This window comes from Globicephala melas, chromosome 2 (assembly GCF_963455315.2).
Source record: "Globicephala melas chromosome 2, mGloMel1.2, whole genome shotgun sequence".
In the NCBI taxonomy this organism is placed as follows: Eukaryota; Metazoa; Chordata; class Mammalia; order Artiodactyla; family Delphinidae; genus Globicephala; species Globicephala melas.
In genome coordinates this window covers 169042588-169058454 of record NC_083315.2, presented here as the reverse complement: position 1 = coordinate 169058454, position 15867 = coordinate 169042588, and the positions used below count along the sequence as shown (strand labels likewise).

At 51.2% G+C, this 15867-nt stretch overlaps 1 protein-coding gene across 2 annotated transcripts in view; it reads right to left on the bottom strand.

Moving 5' to 3' along the window:
• BDKRB2 (bradykinin receptor B2) overlaps positions 1-15867 on the bottom strand; it is a 32016-nt gene that overhangs the window by 3691 nt on the left and 12458 nt on the right. The window lies entirely within an intron of this gene.

The following is a 15867-nucleotide window of genomic DNA, read 5'->3' as shown; positions in this document are numbered from 1 at the left end:
TGGAGCAGCTGGCTGGCTTTGAGGGGCCAGACTGGAGACTGTGATGAACTCATTCATTGATGCAATTTATCTTTAAATGCTTCTTGAGCTTCTCCTCTGTGCTGAGCTCCACCTTGGCTCTAGGGACCTGGAGGGGAACCCCACACGTCTCCTGCCCTGCCCGAGCTCCCAACACCTGCCACCCAGTGTGCGCGATGAGCGCCGAGGGGTGGGAGGAGGGGCAAGGGACACAGATGTCGGGGGAGGAGGTTGGAGGTAACTCTGGAGCTGGGTCTCAGAGGATGAAGAGCATGTCAGCAGGGGCCAAGAAGGACGAGGGCAGATCAGGCAGAAGCAGCAGCTTGAGCAGAGGCACAGAAGTGGGGAAGCCGCTGGTGTTCTGGCAGGTGGACTAGATGTTGGATGGGGAGGTGGGAAGTGGCAAGTGATGGGGTTGAATAAGGGGATAAGGACAGTCTTCAATGGGTGCTGAGAAAGTGAGGCTTTGTCCCTATTGGAAATACGCTCCTAGTGGAGGGTGGTTTTAATATGTCCACAAATTCTTCGATACTCCTCCTTTCAAAGGGTGGAGTCTAATTCCTCTTCCAGTGAATGTGGCCAGACTTAGTGACTTGCTTCCCACCCATGGTGGCAGTGACAGTGTGTGACATCCAAGACTAAGGCATAAGAGGCTTCGCAGCTCCCTCCTTGGCCTCTTGGGTTGCTTACTCAGGGGGAGGCTAGCCGCCATGTTGTGAGGACAAGCAAGCGGCCACATGGAGGGGCTCCATGGCGAGGAACCGACTTGCCACCTTGGTCATGGAGCCTCCGGCCCCAGTGAAGCCTTCGGTTAGATTCTGTTCCCTCGGCCTGTGAGTCTTCCAGCTGAGGCCCCAGACATCACAGAAGAGAGACAAGCCATCCCCACTGGACCCTAAATTTCTGACCCATGGAAACTTGCAGGCTTCTCTGCAGAGCCTCTGAAAGTAAGACCTCCCCTACGTGGTCCCCTTGGTCCAGGCTTTGGCCCGATTTCTGCAGGCACAAAAAGCTTGTTTACTTAGTGCCCCACACCTGGGGCGCTGCTGTCTCTCATGGTCCAGCTCTCTAGACACTCAAGTGTCACACCACATGCTGCTTGTTAATTTCCCCCACAAGGTAGCCCCTAGCCAACAGGATGGCACCTGGCCCATACCTGCTCTGAGAAGCCACAGGATCGTTAGAAGGTGGCCTGGGGAGTGCTTGACTGGGAGCTATAGGGCTCGTGTTCTATGGCCCCAGCTGAGATGGCCATCTGGTCATGTCCATAGCAGGTCACACCTGACACAGGACCTAGAGGCCCAGCTGGGCCCAGCTCCCCCTTTGTCTTCCTAACACTGCCCCCCTCAGGACTGACTCTCCCTTTCCTCTGCTTCCACTCGGGATCAATTCCCCCCACATTCTCTCTTTAGAGTGTTCAGACCTTCCCCAGAGGTCAGCCTTGTGTTGAGACGTCCCGTCTCCATTGGAGACACGCCACATCTCTGTCTGATTTCTTGTGTTGACTTCAGAATTTCAATCTTTCTTTTCACGTTCACCTGGGGCCATTCACACGTGACCACCTGTGGAATGTGTGCTTCTCCTCCTGCACACCCCTCCCTCAAACAGAACAACCCATGCCCTCCGCCCCCGACAGGCCTTTGGGGATTGGAACGCCAGCCTCCCCAGCCCTTGAGAACTTTTGTCTTTGGGTTTAACATTGCCTGGTGCTTCACGTGTTGTCCCGGAGAGGAAGGGCGTGCTCTCCCAGGTGTTCTCCGGCTTGTCCCCTCCCCTCTGCCCCATAAATAGTAAATCGAGGAATCCCTTTGACTCGGCTGAAAGACGCAGTGGTGGGCACGGCGTCCTCATGAACAGATTGGATCATTGATCTCTTCCAGGCAGAGAACACTTGGACTCAGAGGGGGACGTGAGTAACGGGCTGCCCAGGCTGACTGGAGGAGAAAAGACAGTTAGGTGGTGGGACCGGGGACCATAAATCACACGCATTCTCCACTAGGGGAGAGAAATGGAGGCCTTCACTTAACAAATATTTATTAAGCATCCATCACACACTGGGTGCCAGGACGTAATGTGAGAACAGGCACAGCGTCTGTCCTCCGGGGGCTATGGTCTCATGGAGAAGCCAGACATGACCCAGTCACTAAGTTACCGAAAACTGACATAAATCCTATGAAATAAAATGCAAGGTCCCGTGAGAGCATGGAAGGTGGGGCTCTAATCCAGCTGCGGGCAGGGGCTGAGTGGGTATTTATTATGAGACTCGAGGGTGAGCAGGAGTAAGCTGGGTGAAAGGACGGTGGTGGAGGATGTCTGGACAGAAGGAGCAGCAGGTGCAAAGGCCCTGGGGCAGGAAGACGCTGGGTGCGGATGTGTGTTAGGCCCTGGTGGCTGGATTGTGGGGGAGCCAGGGGCAGTTGCTGCCTGTTTTTCTAGGCACAGGATGATGGAGACTGTAGAGGATCGATTCCAGAGGTGTTTAGGGAGGAACACTGACATGTCTGGAGCAAAATTGGAACATGGAGAGGTTGGAAATGAGGGTAAGGAAGGGATCAAGGGTGCTGCCACCCCCGTCCCGGTGCTGCTGTCTCCTATGAAGGGGATGAATGGGAAGGGCTAACTTGGAGAGACAGGATCATGTGTTTAGACTTGAACCTGTAAGGTTTGACGTGCTTAGAGACTTGCACGTGGGTCTGGAGCTCAGGGGAGGGGGCTGGGCTGGAGGACAGGCTCGCCCTGATGCAATGGAGATGAATTAGACACAGGATCTCCGGGGCCTTCGAGCCTAACAGACAAATACAGAGGAGTGTTTCCAATCCACAGCTCTGGTCAGTGCTGCGACGTGCTCTCAAGTTCTGAGCCGGGTCCTCACCTGAGCCCCGGGGAAAAGTGACGGCCTTTCTGCCCCGTGGGGCTTGAGCTGATGCAACCTCCCTCGCCCCCTTCAAGTTCAACTGCACTCTCATCCAGGGAGGTAGGCATTGGCTGTACGCTTGCCTTGCAGAGGAAGAAACGAGGTGCAGAGAGGTGGGGTGACTTATCCAAGTGCCGTTGCTGGTAAGAGGTGGAGGTGGGACTTCAACCCTTCTGGTGCCAGACCTGGAGCTCAGACCAGTAACCCACGTGACCTCTGGCTGTCTGGGAAGGGTGTGAAAAGCTGGGCGCATGCACGCGTGTGTGCGTGTGTTTAGCCACGGATCTGCCCTGCCCTAGTTTTCAGCAGCTTCTCCGCTAGAGGAGTCTGTGCAGACCCTGCGCACCCGGCTTCCAGAAGCCCAGCTCTCCCAATGCAGTTGTGGGAGGTAGAGATCAGTTAGCAGACAATTCTGGAAATTTGAACACATTAGGAAAAATAAAATAAAAAATAAAAGACTGGGCTGGTAAGCAGGAAATAAAGCCAAAGATCTTCAGTTAACGCCCAGAAAAGGTTTCCCCAAACCCCCAAGCTGAGCTGAGGTCAGGATTTCGAACTTGCAACAGACGCAACGCACAGCAAGTCCTTTTGATTTTTCGAGGAAGGGCGTTAGGGGAAGGGAAGGAAGACCTGGTAGAATGCTTTTCTGAGGGGCCCAGCTGGGCCCAGGGAAAGGAAATTCAACTAGGGGTCAGAGGCCATGTATTCAGGTCATTCATTCCTCAACAGCAATTATTCAGTGTTTTTCTGGTGCTGGAGATTAGGTGGTGAAGAGTGAAGCCGAGCTTCCCCTGCCCCAAGGGGCTCTCTGTCCAGCCGAGGGACCTCAGCCTGCCTGCTGAGGTCACCATTTCCACCAAGACAGCCGCATAGCTAACCCAGGGTCTCCCAACTCGGTCACCCTGGGGGGGTGGCAGCCCTCCCTCACTGCCCTCTGTTACGGGTCTGCACGGCCAGGTGTCCCCAGATCTGGCAGGATCAGCCCAACTGGACCCTAATTGTTTGCTAATGACTGTCAGCATTGCTCTCCCGTTCAAAACAAAGCTGAGGGCTTTTCTCTTTCAGATGTGCAGAGAGCAGGCAGTTTGAGGACCAGGGAGAAGGTAGGAGTCTGAGGCGACTCTAGATTCTCTGCATCTGCTCCACGTGTGGGAGCATCCTTCGCCCCCTGCTTCTCCCCAGCCCTGTCCCGGGAGCGCGGGGACCACTCCCTGGGGATGAGATGGCTGCCATCTGGCTTCCCATGGGTTTTGGCCCATGGGGGCACCAGCAGGAGGCCGAGGGAGGGAGGAGAATGAGGATGGGGTGCCGGCTCCCAGCTCCCTCCTTTGGGGGCCTCCAGGGGCTGGCTGGGCCTGGCCCGATTCACAGCTCCTATCGGGGCCCTTTCCAACTCGCTGTCCAGTGATGCTGATAGATGCCACCTCCTCTTGGCACTCAGGCCTCAGGCCCGGAGGGAGGGAGGGAGGGACGAGTGGGTCGTCTGCCGAGACCTCTGCTGCTCTAGCTCTGAGGCCCTGGCGGTGTCCCCACGCGCTGTCTACAGGCAGAAAATAGACCCTCTGTTAAAATTCCCTTCCGCTAACCAGTATTAGCTGGTTTGAATGTGCCCTCTCTTTCCTACTGGACGCTGACTAATATATCTTGGGATTATAAACTCAGATGTCAGAGAACTGTTTAAGGGACCGTTGGGGGGAGGGCGCGGGCGTGGTGTGGCGGGCACATCGGCACTGAGGGTGGTGGCGATCAGGTGTGCAGTTCTGGGTGTTATTTGAGGGAGTCCCTTTAGCTCCCTGCGCCTCGGAGTCCTCATCGACACAGCTGGGGGTGGGAGCGGGGGTGGGGCGGGGAGGATGGACCCATGCAGCCTCCCGCCTCTACTCTGATCCTCGTGTCTGGGTCCGGGCGCTGGGCCGATGACTCCGCAGCTGGGCTTTCCCCTTGTTTTGCAAACTGCTGCTTTAGAAGAAACATCTAACATTCTCCCTCAAAACTGGTCCAAGAAGACTTACTTCAAAAGTATTTCCTTTGGTTGAATCACATAAACACGGGCTCTTGGCGCTGCAGAGAGCATTTCCATTTTAGTCTCGAGGGAGTCTGTTCTGGTTCCCCAAGAATCCATGTCTGAGGGCTCTGCGGCTGTGGCCACCCCAGGACACACAGTGTCACTTTCTCAGGGACCAGGATTCGCCTTGCACGGAGCCCCTGATCTGTAGCCAACTCGTGCTCCGTGTTTTGTGGCGGTGTGCTGGAGATAGGAGGTATTTCCCAAAGCGAGGGCTGTGGACTGGATGGTAAATAACCTCGAATCGTTGAGCCACTCCTCTGGGTTAGCCCTGGAGAAAGTGTCTTCAGCACCTCTCTGGTGTTTATAACCCACCTTTCAACAAAGACAGCAGGCCCAGCCCCTGGGCTGGGCCCCAAATCTAACCAGACTTTAACCGGAGTGTTTATGGCCCACTGTATTTATTTTTACAGGCCTTTTTTGGGTGACAAATGATACTCATTTTCCATTTAAGTTGGTGATATGGAGTTACCAGTTCAGAAGTGAGTTGCTATTAAAGAATTAGCTGTACAGGTGACATAGACGTCAGAGCCTGTGCGTGGAATGACCGAACGAGGGAAACACAGCCCGAGGAGTCTAGCTGGAGACTCACGTCATAAACGGGAAACCCAGCCCCGCGGTCAGGCTTACTGGCTCTGGAGCCAGACCTGGAATTGGGTCCCCCTCTACCGGGTCATTATGTAACCTCGTGGTGCCTCGTTTTTCTCAACTGTAAAAAGGGGGTTAGTATAAAAAGAGCCCTCACCACCTAGGGCGGCTGTGAGGCATAGATGAGTGAATCCATGTCCAACGCACGAAGCATGCGGTGAACGTGTCCAGGATGGGTACTGCTTCACTCCCGCTCCCCAGGGGGGCCCGTCTGCTGCAGGAGCCCCCCACGTTGCCTACTCTCCCACCCACAGCCCAGCTGAGGTTTGCAGACACAGTTCCACAGCTGGATGGAGAGATGAGTGTGTCGCTGGGACATCACCAGCCTGCTGCTCCAGGGGAACCCTTGAGACCGCAGAGTTCTATCCTGTCGGGAGGGCGGTCCCCTTCCGCCTTTTGCATCCCCTCTCACAGTGATAGCCTTGTGTGTGTCTGTGTGTGGATGCACGCATGCTCCTGTCCCGTTATATTAAATACACCTGCCTTGCTCGTCTTTCCACCCTCCGCCGTGCCTGCTGCTGTGTTTTGCACATCCCAGTCTCTTGGAAAACATTTACTCCATAAATAAGTAAAATCTCTCAGACCACCCAGCAAATTGGAGTCAAGGCCAGAGCTACAAAGAACCAAGGTCTCCCGAATCTCAGCTCAGAGCCCTTCCCTGGACTTCTCCCCGGAATAAATGTTTTCCTCTAAAATCTGCCTTTATGTGATCACTGAGTACGGATGCTGTCTGTAGGGAGAAGTGTGGCCTGAGTTCAGTTTCCAAGGGGCTTTTTCTCCTTTTCCCTGAGAAAAGGTCCGAGCTGTCTGTCGGGGAAGGATGGGGTTCTGGGAATTCAACCTAGGTTCCAGGAACACCTAAAGAGCTGAATCAGAAGATCCATTCAACCTTAGACATCCACGTGGGCCCTTCTTGCGTTTGGACACTTTGTGGGCCTGGAATGTTTTGGAAACACTTACGGGGGCGGAGGTGGGGTGGCGGGAAGCAGGGGGGAGGCTTGAGAAGCGGAGCCCCTCTCCCTACCTGCTTTCTGCAGCCGAGGACGGGGTGTGCCTCCCTGACTGTTCCCCCTCACACACCCCGGGCTCCTGCTGGGCTTCATCTGTTTCTTGTTTCTTACTGTTCGCTTATTCTGTTCAGCACATCCTGTTTCCCTCACCTTGGATTCTGTAGTTTTAACGAATGAGCAACTTTATCTGATATCCTAATACCAATCCTTCCCCTTAAAAAAAAATAACATCTCCCTTTTTGTCTTAAAAGATAATATGACCACAGTAAAGAGCATTTAAAAATACTAGAACCTTGGGACTTCCCTGGTGGCACAGTGGATAAGACTCCACGCTCCCAATGCAGGGGTCCTGGGTTCGATCCCTGGTCAGGGAACTAGGTCCCATACGCTGCAACTAAGAGTTTGCATACCACCACGAAGGAGCCTGCCTGCTGCAACTAGGACCCCATGCAGCTAAATAAATAAATAAATATTTTTAAAAAATGTTAGAATCTCTCAGAGTTCTATCCCCAAACAGCTCTTTTTATATCCACACTCAACCGGCTTTTCATCTCCTGTGGTTTTGCGTAGAATATCGCATCAAGGGGATTTTTCCATGTTGTCCCATTGTTGTCATAAGGATGCCTTTAAAAGAACGCATCGTATTGGTACATTGTGGTTTATGAACCCGTTCCTCGATTCCGATCCCTTCGTACGTAAGGTATTTCCATGGGGCTCCATCGGGATCATCCCAAGGATATTTCCTAGGTTCCCACCACCCCTGCCTCTGCTGGGGGCTGCCCCTCCTGCCTGAGTGCCCTTCTCGGCCCTCTGCCTGAAGGTGACACCAGCTGAGTCCCCAACCCTTCCACGGAACCTCCTCCTTAAGTGCCCTACCATGGCCGGTGTTACGTGTCAACGTGTCTAGGCTACAGCCCCCAGTTATTCAATCTAATACTGGTCTAGGTGTCGCTGTAAAGGCTTTGTGGATGTTATTGAAGTCCCTCATCAGACTTTAATTAAGGGAGATTATCCTCCAGTATCTGGGTGGGCCTGGCTTAATCAGTTGAAAGGCGTTAAGAGCGGAACTGAGGTTTCCCAGAAGAAGAAATTCCACTTGGGGACAGCAGCTTTAGTGCATATCCAAGAGTACTGGCCTGCCTCTCCTGACCACCTTACCTATGGATTCTGGACCTGCCTAGCCAGCCCTGCAATTAAGTAATCCAGCTCCTTGCAATAAAGCTGTAAATACATTTCTCCCACTGGCTCTTCTTCTCTGCTGAACGCCCTTGAGCAGTAGAGTTCTCTTCCTTCTCTTCCCCCCTCCTTCTCCGTGACATTCATTTAGGGCAGGTCTGTCAGAGATGCTTATGTTGCTTCTTCTTTTCTCTGTTCCGTGCCCGATGCCTATTAGGTGCTCAATAAATGATCATTGACTGACTTGATAGAGGGCAGGGCAATCCCTACTTTTCTTTTTCTCCCCAGCAGACACGTCTGCAGGGTAGAGGCGAAGGGAAATGGAAGAACGTACTGTGTGCCCTTCCTGCTACATCCTCAAGACTGTACTGTGTGGTTGATACATCATCATTCCCATATACCAGACACGAAGGCAGAGGTTTAGCTAGGTAACCTGAGATAGTTCAAGTTCACAAAGCTAGTCAGAGGCAGGGCCAGGATTCAAACCCAGGTCTGCCTGACTCCAAACCCCAAGACCTCAGAAAGCCCCTCCCCGTCGTCGAAGTTCCAGGTGCGAGGCCCCCCACCCTCGGAATAGTTGAGGGATTAAGTGGGCATGCAGGCTTGGCTGTCCCTGGCCTGGAGGGGGCACTGTGACTTCATTCCTCAAGGGAAGAAGTGTTGTGCAGGCAGCTGCAGGCGGGCAGCTCAGACGAGGGCTCAGCTGGCCATGTGGAGGTGGCAGGGGGATTCGCACAGGGCTAGAAATGGGCAGTTTGTGGGACTCGGTCCCTGGGACCTTTTGGTAATGCGGCTTTTGGAGGCAGGAAACCTCAGTGTCTCAACCTCGCCAGTCACTTGTGGCTTGGACCTTGATTGGAACTGCAGAGGGCAAGACACAGTGTGTGTGTGTGTGTGTGTGTGTGTGTGTGTAAGAGCATGGGTTGGGTGCCCCGAGATGTCCCTAAGGGGTTGGAAAGACAAGGGACCTGGGGTTTCATGACTGAGATACAACCAGCTCAGAATCCCAATCCCAACACTTACTAGCTGTGTATAACCTTGGACGAGCAGCCCAACCCCTCAGGGTCTCAGCTTCTTCATCTGTCAAATGGGAAGCTAAGAGCACCCACTTTGTGGGGTTGCTGTGAGGATAGGAAGGTTAATGAATATTAAGTGCTTAGAACAATGCCTGACACACTTTAAATGCTCTATGCATGTCAGGGTTTCCTTCCTCTCTGCTCTGTATTAGGTTTATGCAAACAATTTTATTGGGAAAAAAGTTCTACTTAAAAAGAAAATGTTCAGTCTACCTCCAACCCCTCATGACAAAGGGGGAAACTGAGGCTCAGAGAGGTGAGGAGACGCCTAAAGCCACACAGCGAGTAAATGCCAGCCTGCAGAAAGAGCCACGGCCTGGCCTGTCTCCCCCTGGAGTGGCCTTTTAGGGGTCTCTTCCAGGCCAGAGGTGACCAGGGGTTGGGACACACTCACAGGTCTGGGGCCACTGGGGACAGAGCCCAAGTGGCCGTCTTAATGGAAGCATGGGTTCCTATACCCAGCATATTCCTCCTTCCTTCTCCTGCTCCGGAAACCCCTCCTGGGTTAACATGACAGGATCCTGGAATATTAGGGTGGGAAGGGCTCTTGGACACTGCTTCATCAGGCCCCTGTTATATAAGTGGGCACGGAGGCCCAGAGATGGTGGACATTATCCCAGGACACACAGCCAGTTAGTGGCAGAGCTCGACCTTGAACCCAGGTCCTGGAATTACGGTATCTAAGCCCCCTGTGTTTTTTTTGTTTGTTTGTTTTGTGTTTTTTTTTTGTTTTTGTTTTTATCATCCTACAGCTGCTCCCATCCCATGTAGAGACAGGGCTGTGTGCTAATGTCTGATTGTGAACATGTTCAAAACCCCAAACTCATACCCACAGCCCATGCAAAGGAATGGTGAGGGCACACACCAAAACGTTACGAGCTGCTGCCTTTATGTGATTAGAAAGATGTCCTTCTGGGAGAAAATACGTGCAAAACGATGTGACCGACAGGGCTTAATCTCCAAGGTGTACAAAGAGCTCATACAGCTCAATAACAAAAACAAACAACCCAATCAAAAAATGGGCAGAAGACCTAAATGGACATTTCTCCAAAGAAGACCTACAGATGGCCAATAGGCACATGAAAAGATGCTCAACATCACTAATCAGTAGAGAAATGCAAATCAAAACTACAATGAGATATCACCTCACACAGTCGGAATGACCGTCATCAAAAAGACTACACATAATACACGCTGGAGAAGATGTGGAGAAAAGGGGACCCTCCTACACCGTTGGTGGGAATGTAAGTTGGTGCAGCCACTATGGACGACAGTATGGAGGTTCCTTAAGAAACTAAAAATAGAGTTACCATATGAACCAGCAATCCCACTTCTGGGCATATATCTGGAGAAAATTCTAATCCAAAAAGATACATGCTCCCCAATGTTCATAGCAGCACTATTTACAATAGCCAAGACATGGAAGCAGCCTAAATGTTCACTGACAGATGAATGGATAAAGATGATGTGGTGTATATATACAATGGAATATTAGCCATCAAAAAGAATGAACTAATGCCATTTGCAGCAAAATGGATGGACCTAGAGATTATCATATTAAGTCAGAGAAAGACAAATATCATATGATATCACCTTTATGTGGAATCTAAAAAATTATACAAATGAACTTATTTACAAAACAGAAACAGATTCACAGACATAGAAAACAAACTCATAGTTACCAAAGGGGAAGTGGGAGAGGGATAAATTAGGAGTTGGGGATTAACAGATACACACTACCATATATAAAATAGATAAACAAGGTCCTGTTGTATAGCACAGATATTCAATATCTTATAATAAACTATAACAGAAAATAATCTGGAAAAGGAAATACGTATATATATATATAACTGAATCACTTTGTTGTACACCAGAAACTAGCACAATATTGTAAATCAGCTATACTCCAATTAAAAATGTTTTGAAAGAATGATGTTCTCTTCCCACTTTCCTGTATGTTCTGGGGTTTCTGTTACAAGCATGTAAATAATTTATAATGGGAAGAAATAGAAATCTTTGCAAAAGGGTAAAGGAGAAACCATTCAGGGTCCAGCGGGAGTGTGTTTTCCAGAAAAGCCTTTGCTCAGGAACGGCTCGGACTTGGTGAGCTGAAGATGCTCATTTCCCCGTAGACACTCCAGCTCCTTGAATGTCCTGGTGGCCCCGGGGGTGGCCCTGGCCCTGCTGGGGCGGGAGGAGAGGGTGGCTGACCTGGGGCTTTGGCCACATGCAAGTGTGTGCCATGACCTGTCTTCCCATCCAGCCCAGTTTAAAAAACATGGGGGAGGAAAACACCATGGAGCCTCTGAGCCAACCACAGAGAAAAAACTCCTTTGTGGCATGAAGGGATTTGGGTCCTGCCTAAGATGCGTGCAAAAGGAGTGGTGAACACCATGTTTGAGGCAGGTGGAGTTTTATCCCTTCCTGCACAGGGTCCCCACAAGATGCCCTTGGCTCCTAAGGGACTGGTACCTGTTCAATTCCCGGGAGTGGCCTTCCTGCCCATTCATTCATTCATTCATTCAGTCAACAAACTTCTATTCCCCATGTGTTTGCCATGCTCAGTGTAAGATATCATGGGAAGGGTACAGGCATGGTGGGCAGGACAAAAAGAATTTGGACATCAAGACACAACCTAGTGCCATCCTTCAAGGACCATCTCAAATGTCACCTCCTTTGAGAAGCCTTCCTTGACCTCTCAGCCAGCAGAGATCTATCCCTTGTCCGAGACTCTATAGCAAAGAAATGGAAGGGTGCAAGCCTCTGGGCATCAGAGCCCTGGGTTCTAGTCATGCCTCCATCACTGAGTGCCACATGTGACCTTGGATAAATGCTTTGACAACGCTGGGACTTCATTTCCTCGTTGAGAGAATGAGAGATTGTACTAGGTGGTTCTGGAGACCTTTGTAGAACCATGTCCCTAGAGGGGAAATGAGCTGCTGTGGGGAAGCAGTGAGCTCCCCATTCTAAGAAGCATGCAAGCAGAGGCAATGTTGCCATTTGCAGCAACGTGGATGGACCTAGAGATTATCACAGTAAGTTAAGTAAGTCAGAAAAAGAAAAACAAATACCATATGATATTGCTTATATATGGAATCTAAAATATGATATAAATGAACTTATCTATGAAACAGAAACAGACTCACAGACATAGAGAACAGACTTATGGTTGCCAAGGGGGAGGGGGGTGGGAGATGGAGTGGAAGTTTGGGATTAGCCGATGCAAGCTAGTATATATAGAATGGATAAACAACAAGGTCTTACTGAATAGTCAGGGAACTATATTCCATATCCTGTGATAAATAGAAAAGAATGTGAAAAAGAATGGATATATATGTATCACTGCATCACTTTGCTGTACAGCAGAAATTAACACAGCATTGTAAATCAACTATACTTCAAAAAAAAACCCAGCCTTGCCCTAGCCACATGGCTGCTACCCTCTGCCCAATTCCACTGAGGGAGGCTGATCTCCTTGGAATCCAAGGAGTCAACCTTCAGAATTCCAGAGCTCTGGGCTCTGTCAGTGGGAGAGGTACATATTTCTTAGAGTTGATCTGCAGAGCTTGGAATTCCCCAAGAACAGAGAAGTAGAGAGGAAGGGAAACGTTGGGCCCACGTCCCCAGCTCCGGCACTCACATCCTGCCTGGACGCAAGAGCTAGACAAGCCTGGGATGTGTCTTGGTTTTTGTCTGGCTGGACGACCTGGGGCAGCCAACGTAGCCTCTTGGTAAAATGGGCATAGCTTCCCCTGAAAAGGGTGTTGTGAAGACTGGCAGCACTGTGTAAAGTGCCTGCCACTTTGTTTGCATGTTTCTAAGTACATTATAGAGTGACCTCTGCATGTAGGAACTATTATTATTAACATCCCTATTCTACAGATGGGCAAACCGAGGCACAGCCTGCATGGTGGAGCTGGGATTTTAAGCCCAGGTGGTCTAGGCCAGACCCCCAGATTTGATTTTTGATTTTGTTTTTTAGCTTAGTATTATGGAAGTTTTGAATATGCACACAAGTAGATAGACTAGCATCATGAAACTCCACGTACCTACCACCCAGCTTCAATAATTGTCAAGTCACGGTCAATCTTGTTTCTTCCATACCAACCCCCACCCCAGCTCTTCTGTATGATGTGAAGCAAATCTCACATGCCTGTCATTAGCCTGTACATCTTTCAGGGTGCATCTCTAAAAGATAAGGACTCTTTTTTTTCAAAAAGCATAATCGCATACCCCTTATTCCATCTAAAAGAAATCAACAATAAATCCTTAGCAGCATCAACTATCCAGGCAACTATTCCAGTTTCCAGTTGTCTCACTCTGATTGCCAAGCAGCAGTCTAAGTGCTTCCCATGAATTAATTCAGGTGATCCACACCTATCTTAAATGGAGGTACTATCATTATCCCCATTTTACAGATGAGAAAACAGAGGCATAGACAGGTGAAGTGACTTGTCTAGAGTCACACAGCTAGTAACTGGTGGAGCTGGGATTTGACACTGGAACCTCACGACACTGTCTCTGTGGTGTGAGGACAGTGGTAAACGAGAGCTGGCACCTGCCCTCAGGTGTCTCCCAGGTGACCGGGAGTATGCCCAAGGGTGGGAGCACGGGAGGATTCCTGGGGAAGATTTGGACCTTGCCCAAGAGCACCAGGTGATCTCAACTGTGCAGCGCTCATATACAGCTCTGTTTCCTTGGCTTCTCTGCTAGGACGCCTGACACAGCCAAAGCATGACGTTGTTGATGGGTGACTGGCACCATCGCTTTGGCTGCGATGAGGGGTCCGGCTAAATCTGGAGGCAGGGATTTAGAGGCTGTGGCAGCCAGGTGGGAGAGGAGACGGTGCCTGAGATGGAGGGGGGATGGAGGGAGGGGGAGATGCAGGTAGGAGGAGATGGAGGGAGGGAGGATGGAGGGAGAGGGGGCTGGAGGGAGTGGGGGATGGAGAGAGTGTGAGAGAGAGGGAGGGGGAGAGGGAGGGAAGGGGAGATCCAGGGAGAGGGGATGTGAGAGGGGGGATGGAGGGAGGGGGAGATGCAGGTAGGAGGAGATGGAGGGAGGGAGGATGGGGGGAGGGTGAGAGAGAGGGAGGGGGAGGTATAGGAGGAGGAAATAGAAGGGGGATGGATTCCAGAGAAGGTGAAGCATCAGTAGCCTTGAAAAGGGTGGAGAGAGGGAGGGCAGAAGAGTGGAGGGAAGCCCTCTGGGTCTGGGGTTGGTACCTCCAACTGCAGGGTCTCAGGTGATCCCCAACTCCTCAGAAGGCAGACAGAAAGACCTTAACGGTTTCTCTCATCCCCAAGCCTCTGCTTCTCTTGAGAAGCAAAGGTCTGTCAGCTTCCTTTTTCCTTCGTTTCTGCCTTTTGTAGTTGATGTGCAGCACCCTGGGACTATCTGTCCTGGCGTGGAAAGCTCGTCCCCGAGAACTGCATTCATGACTCCTTCACCACCGTTGAGCCCCTGGCACGGGTGGACTCCTGGTAAACGTTTTTTCCATAAACACTCTGGTGTTCCCTCGGACTAGCCCAGGACCAGCGCTCACAGGAAGGAGCTCCTGCTGCCCTGCGTGCGCCCTTGGGGACCTCTGGGCAAGGGTGGGCTTCTTCAGGCCGACCGAGTGGAGGAAGAGGCAGTGGTGTGTTACCAACTGGACCTCGTTGTGGGGAAAAGCACTAACTGGTAGCATCTGCAAATTTCCATGTTGTAAATATTCCCACCGTGGCTGATTTCAAGCCCAGTTGAGCTCATGAAATTCCTGACAATGTGACAGTTGATTCCCGCCTTGCCCTGCCCAGAGCCCCAGCAACTGTGTCTCAGGGCCTTGTCTCCCTGCCCACCCACCCCGCTGCACAGGGCAGGAGCCCGTCCAACTCCTGGTCATCCTTCAGATCTAGCTTAACATCACCTCCTCCGGGAGGCCTTCCTGGACTCTGAGGGTCTCTGCACAGAGGCCCTTAGCTTCTGTTCTCTCATGGCTCTCAGTACATTTATGTAAATAGCTTGTTTAGTTGGTTCTCTCCCCACCAGGCTGGGAGTGCTCTGACTGCAATAAATGTCTCAGTCTTCCCTCCACTGTATCCCCATCTCCTAGCGCTGGGCCTGGCCAAGGGCAGGTGCCTCAGGAAGTATTCTGGAAAGGATGAATAATGATGATGATGATGTTGACAGCAACGCATATAGCATCTTCCACATGCCAGTTCTGTTCAGAGCACGTAACAGACATCAACTCACTCAATCCTTACAACAACTCTAGAGAGGCATTGCTAGCCCCATTTTACAGATGCGGAAACAGAAGCACCTCCCTCAGTCCTGTAAGAAAGGCGGGGCTCGCAGCCTTGCCCGCATCTAAATAAACAACAAAACAGGCTCTGACTCCAGCAAGGGGCTTGTCCAAGTTTAGGGAAAGGGCCTTGGCCAAGGTCATTGGCTATTAAGTGGGTGGGAATGGGGTAGGATTCGAACTCAGGGGTTGCAGATACCAAAGTGCTTTGTAAACTGCCAAGTACCCCAGATGTGTTCGGGCCGTGGAATTTTCAAGCTGGAAGAATCTCGCCATCTAGAGATTTTTTTTTAGTCCAACCCTATATTAATCGTGAGGAAACTAAAGCTCTAAGAGGGAGGTGGCCTCTCCCTAGTCGTGCATGAGTGTCCCGACCCTACCCCTCTGCACACAACCCCACGATGCCGGTTACTCAGTGGCAGTGTGCACTGCACTTTACAGTTTATGATGGAGGTTTGCACCCTGATCAGCGGTTCTTTCCCTGATCCTCACATAATTGTCCCGCCAGGGGATGTGACGCCTATTTTATAGGCAAGGCAACAGAGGCTCAGCAAAGTGATGTATCCAAGGTCACAGACTCCTAGGTGGGGACGCAGGTGACAACTCCCAGAGCCACCAGAGAGACGACAAGAACCAAAGAATAGCCAAGTTGATTGTGGTCGAGTGCATCAGGC